The sequence below is a fragment of the Sus scrofa genome, chromosome Y (genome assembly GCF_000003025.6).
Source record: "Sus scrofa isolate TJ Tabasco breed Duroc chromosome Y, Sscrofa11.1, whole genome shotgun sequence".
Taxonomy (NCBI): Eukaryota; Metazoa; Chordata; class Mammalia; order Artiodactyla; family Suidae; genus Sus; species Sus scrofa.
The window spans coordinates 6,529,996-6,535,881 of record NC_010462.3 but is presented as its reverse complement, the minus strand read 5'-3'; positions in this window follow the sequence as shown (position 1 = coordinate 6,535,881).

The window sequence follows — 5,886 nt, the reverse complement described above, 5'->3', positions numbered from 1 at the left end:
GTTTCCTGTCTCCATGGTTGTGCCTTTTCCAGAACGTTCTAGCGCTGAAATCCCACCATCTTTTCAGCCGGGCTTCTTTCCTGAAGTCGCAGGCATTTCAGCTTCCTCCCTGTCTTTTCGTGGCTTGAGAGCTGATGTCTTTTTATCTCTGAATCGTGTTTCTGTCCCCAAGGACCACCGTCCATCTCCCAAAGAATGACGTCTTCCTTCCTTGGTCTCCGAGCAGACTTTTCATTGCGTTTACCTGCCATATGTTTTATGCCCATTTCACAAACTTTGACTCGAGTGTTTGTTGCAAACACTACATGAGGGAGTTCCCATCCAGGCTCAGTGGTTAATGATTCTGACTAGGAACCATGTGCTTGAGGGTTGGATCCCTGGCTTTGATCAGTGGGTTAAGGATCCTGCATTGCCATGAGATGCGGTGTAGGTCGCAGACGCAGCTCGGACCTGGCGCTGCTGGGGCTGTGGCTGTGGGGTAGGCCAGCAGCTGTAGCTCCAATTAGACTGCTAGCCTGGGAACCTCCATATGCTGTGGGTGCGGCCCTAAAAAAAAAAGAGATTAAAAAAAAAAAAAAAGATAAAAGACGCTGCATGGCCCTAACATCCTCCAGAGTTGGGGGCGGTGCCGTCATGGAGGATTTGACTCTCTCCGAGTTTTCCTCTGCCTGGCAGGAACCGCATGGACTCTTGCTGCTTTTTCGGCCCCAGCGCCATCCCTCCGCCTTCAGACGTGAGACGGCCGGAAACAGCTTGCAGCCCAAGTTGCAACAGGCCTGATGCCATGGAAACCCCGGGCTGCTTGGGGTCCTCCTCCTTCCTTCCTTAAATGCATCTGGCAGCGCACATCAAAGCCCCTCACCTCCTGGAGAGACGCCAAGCCCGCACTCTTTAAATCCCCTGGGTCCCCGGGGTTGTGTGATCTCCGCGGGCATGGCCTCTCTCCACCGCGGGCATGGCCTCTCTCCACCGACGAACCTCGGCTTTCCTTCTTTTCAAGTCCGCGTCCAGAAGGGGATCGGCTCATTCAACCGGCTAAGCGGCCCCTTCACAACCCGTGGAATTTTAAGACACTGGATGGATGAGAAAGCCACTCTGTAAACAAACCGAACGCTGGTGAATTCCGGGGCAGGGACATCAAAGCTCTTAGGGGCTGGTGATCTTGCAAGGGTACAAGGTCACAGGGAGGGCATTCGAGACGGAGCACGCAGGCGGCAGGAGGAGAATCGTTTGTTTCCACAGGGGGAGGGGACGGTAGTTCGTCCTCCAGCAGGAAACGAGGAAGAGAAGCCCTTCCTTCGCTCTGCCTCTCCTGCCACCCCCACCCGCCCAGGGAGAGGAAGGGGCTGCTGTCTGAAGGCCAGTCCTCCTTCTGATTCCATCTGCAAAGACCATGCTCCCCAACAGCATCCCGTTCGGAGGTGCCCATCCTGAAAATGTCAGTGTGTGAATTGCGGGCAGACACACGTCAACCCATAAAAAAAGGATGATCCTAAAAGCCTGTAGGCAGTTGTGACAAATGATGGGACCACATATATATCTGACCACATTCTATTCTGGCTGGGTAGTTCATTCTTCTTTATTTTTGTTTTTTAAATTACTTCGTTTTTTCTTTCTGTGCGAGTTATGCACAAGCGAACACGAAGACTCTGGCGTTGCCGTCTCTGGCTGGGGAAGGACCGCCAGGCCAGCGCTGCGGTTTCAGAGGACAGCTCTCACCAGGTAGGAACGCATCAGAACTGGCAGCCTGGGTACCGCTTCTCTCGAGGCAGCCACAAGACCAGGCATGCTCCAGCCGCTTTGCGGAAAGGGCATTTGTGAAAGAAAAATCAGAGAAAGAGCTGAACAAGGTTCCTCGTTGAGCAGCAAAGATGGGGGCTTTCTGTACACAGACCTTCTTCCTTTCAAAAGGGATAATATAAACCTTTTCAAACAAAATAACATTTCCTCCAAGCTGAACTTTCTATAGACTCAACTCTGATATTTTTTACTGCTTTCTCTTCTCTCTTTTCCTTTTTTTTTTTTTTTTTCTTTTTTAGGGCTGCACCTGTGGCATATGGAAGTTCCCAGGCTAGGGATCCAATCAGAGCTGCAGCAGGATTGAACCTGCATCCTCATGGGTACTAGCCAGGCTCGTTTCCGCTAAGCACAGTGGAAAGTCTGGTTATTTTTTTGTTTTAAGAACACCTTATATTCAAAGAGAGAGAGGAGTTCCCATTGTGGCTCAGTGGGTTAAGGACCTGCCATTGTCTCTGTGAAGATGTGGGTTTGATTCCTGGCTTTGCTCAGTGGGTTAAGGATTAGGCGTTGCTGCAAGCTGTGGCATAGGTCATAGATGGGGCTTGGATCCAGCATTGCTGTGGCTGTGGTGTAGGCCTGCCACTGTAACTCCAATTTGACCCCTAGCCTGGGAACTTCCATATGCAGCAGGTGTGGCCCTAAAAAGAAAAAAAAAATGAGAGCAAGATAACATGAATGTAATGTCTTCAACCAAGGTCAGTCCTACTCAGCTATTTGGAGGCAAACTCCCCACCTTAGTCCTGCTAATGAGCCTGAACTGCAAGCAGTGGGAATGGGCTTGGGAAGCATCAGCATGGAGGGGTTCCAAAAGAAGTTTAGAAGGGTCCCCAGTCTTTTGACACCCCACCCTCACCAGCAGCTAAGGCAGTCACATTTCCAACATTGCAGGCAGCCACACCTGTAAACCCAACACATTGATTCAGGAGCCATGCGTGTCCTTCGTAAGAATGTGTCTGTGACATTGCTTTGGTCATCAATCAGGCACCTGAAGACATGGATCAGTGGGGCGGGAACAGCTGGACCTGAGGAAGGAAAATTCAGCAAATGAAAGACTGTGTATTCAGCTCGGGCAGAATGAGCATCTCAGGTGGGCAGAGGGATGCCAGAATTTCTCTTTGGGGTGGGAAGCAGCCTGATTGCAGGGGAGGGAACTACAGGAACCCCCCCACCCTCTACAAACAAGCTTGACCTATGCTTTAATCAGCAATTTTGCCAAGAGCCCACTCTGCCAGGAAATCTTGAGCCTCTTAGCCAGCAAAGCATTCTTGGACCAGAGGGTGAAATGGAAAATCCCACATTGCAAACTCTTGTTGTCATAACACTTGGAATAAGATGGTCAACACCCACCGTCTCAGTCATGGACAATGTTGTCTGGACAGAGGTGATCACAGGGATTGGGGCTCATCATTTGGGTCATAGATTGTTTTTCCTGGCCGGAGGTGGTCATCCCCCATCATCTCCGTCATTGATTATTTTCCCCTGGCGTCATAAGGACATCCCTCACTGAGTCACAGCTTTTTCCCTATTCTTAATGTTAGGATCCCCTCCCCAGATTTTCGAGGTACAATGGTGAGCAAATGACCCAGTAAGTCCATAACCTTGTTGGTGTGTAGGAAAGTCTTCTGCACATCTTCGAGTATGTGGTTGTCATCATTTGGACGCAGCCTTGTCAACGAGCTTCCCAGTGTGGACCCCCCCATTCCTGTCCTCCCCCCTGCCTTTTATCCATAGCAAAACTTCAGTCAAAGAATCAATTTAATCAGAGAAGGGACAAAATATGGAGAAAAAGGAACACAGTCAAGCAAGACAGAATCATGATAGTTTAGCCCTTCAAAGAAGTCAAGGACCTTTAGTGAGTGCTTCTTCAAAGACTCTAGATCATATTCTGAGCTGGTCCTTGGAGCTGTCTTACAGGTGCTGAAGCCCCACAGGGTGGAAGAAGTTAATTGTATCTTGCCAGCAACACAGAGACCCCAGATGGGTTGGAACCAGAAGGGCCCAATGACCTCACCGCCCACCCGTCAGGAAAATGTCCCCAAGCTGACCACGCCCTGCTCCTTGACACTGTAAGACCCCTCACTCCTCTCCAGGGGGGCACAGTCCTTGAGGCACTAGCCTGCTGTGTCCCCTCTTTGCCTGGCCATTCAAGCTGCTTTTTCCGTCTCCTCCAACTCTATTTGGCATCGGTGCACAGAGGCAGCCGAGATGTCCGAAACAGACTGAGGTTATTCATGCGTTTATTTGCTCTTCTGGAGATTGCAACGTGGGCAGGAGACACATCTCCTTGGGAATAAATAACTCCCTGAGGGAAAACATCAGAACAGCAAGAGATCCAGATCTTTGCCTTAAGGAGACAGAGTGACTCACAGAACAGAACCAAACTTCAAGGCAAGTCTGAACATATCCAGAAAGAGACAGTATGTCAGGCAACCAAACAATGACAAATGAATTATTCATAGAGGCCAGGCTGGACTGACAGATCATGCAATACCCTGCCCACAGGGGACACCATTCCGCCCGCACTTCCAAGAATGTGCACCCCTTCGCAAAAACAAAATGGAACTCTCATCGCGCTGCCACTCAAGTCAGAAGACCTGTGCATCCCTTGCATTGCATGCCTTCGTGAATCCAGAATGATCCCTTGGCATAGCCTTCAGCCTCCCAAGGACATCTCCTCATTGGAGAAAGTGGGCAGGTCAGGCTGATGATGGACAGGGATGGTGACCATGTGTACTCAACGAATGTTATCAATTAATTGCGCTACAGGGATACGCAGGGACTCTGGGGCATTCTGGCTCTATTGCCTGCCAGGGAACAGATTCAGCAGGAGGTCAAAGTCACAGAGCCCCGCAAATGCTCCAACAATGTGAGCATTCTGGGGGAGGTGGACCCCCACCGATAACTAACCCAGGACATGGCTTCTCTACTTGTGTGTCCAGCCTTGGCAGGAAGCCTTATGTCCAACTCCTTTATTCCGTGGTTGAGCCCATGAGAATCAGTAGCCTAGGCAATGGGTCACCAGCCTGGGGGCCAGTTTGCACACTGATCAACTCTCTTCAAGCCACTGAGAAGATAGGGACCCCTCCAAGGAATACCGTGTCTCAGAGCCTCTCGATATCCTTTTATTGATATTCTGCATTAAACGGCACTGTGATTAGGGGACAAAGACCGATTTTGACTCCCTGAAAGATTATTCCTTAAGACAACGATGGACTAAAAAAGGGAAAAAAATATCAGAATAATAACGGGATGCTTGAAATAATAATACTTGGAATAATTTGCCTTTGAGCTCATCGTGTTTATATGTGTTATGTCTTCTCTCCATAATGCCTTTTTCGCGGAGCAATTTAGGAGCAAATCGGATCACGCAGACTGTCCTCTTTCAAGGAAGGCTGGAGGGTAATTGGGATCAAGATAAAGTCGGAAGAGAAAAAAAATAATTTGTAAAATATGGAATGTATTAGAATGTTTCTCATTCCTTTTATTCATGAGTAATAGAGAGCAGGGTGCACTCAGGTCAAACCAGCGACTGAGCCTTATTTGTTTATGTATGTATTGCCAGAAGGCTTGATTCTGGGGCCAAGACCCCGGCAGTAACACGTTCAAAATGCCTGGGTCATAAACCACACAGCCTCTTGCCCTTGAGGCAGTGGTTCCAAGAGTGCCTTGACTTCGAAAATTGGATTTCATCCTTCTCTTAGCTAGATCTGCTTTGCTGGAGCAACAGTTACCACTCAGCTTTAAGGGTAAACCCATTTCTACCTGGACATGCTCATTTCATGGTGTCCACATGTCTTTATAACCAACGCATGGCCGTCTCTTATTAAAGGGTTGTATAGAGTAGATACACCCTATAATTTGTAGTCCTTCCTTAAAAGCTGGTGGCTTGTGACTCATTCAATATTTCTCAACAATGAATCATCTTTTCTGATGTTCAGGGGAGAATTCACCTTGAATAACCCATACAAGTCCAACATCTCATTCCCCAAATTTTACTGGAAACAAAGCATGGAAAGGAGGGAACTCATTCTACTTTATTAAAGAAAAAAGAGGGGGGAGATTCTTGGGTGGACTAGTGGTTAAGGA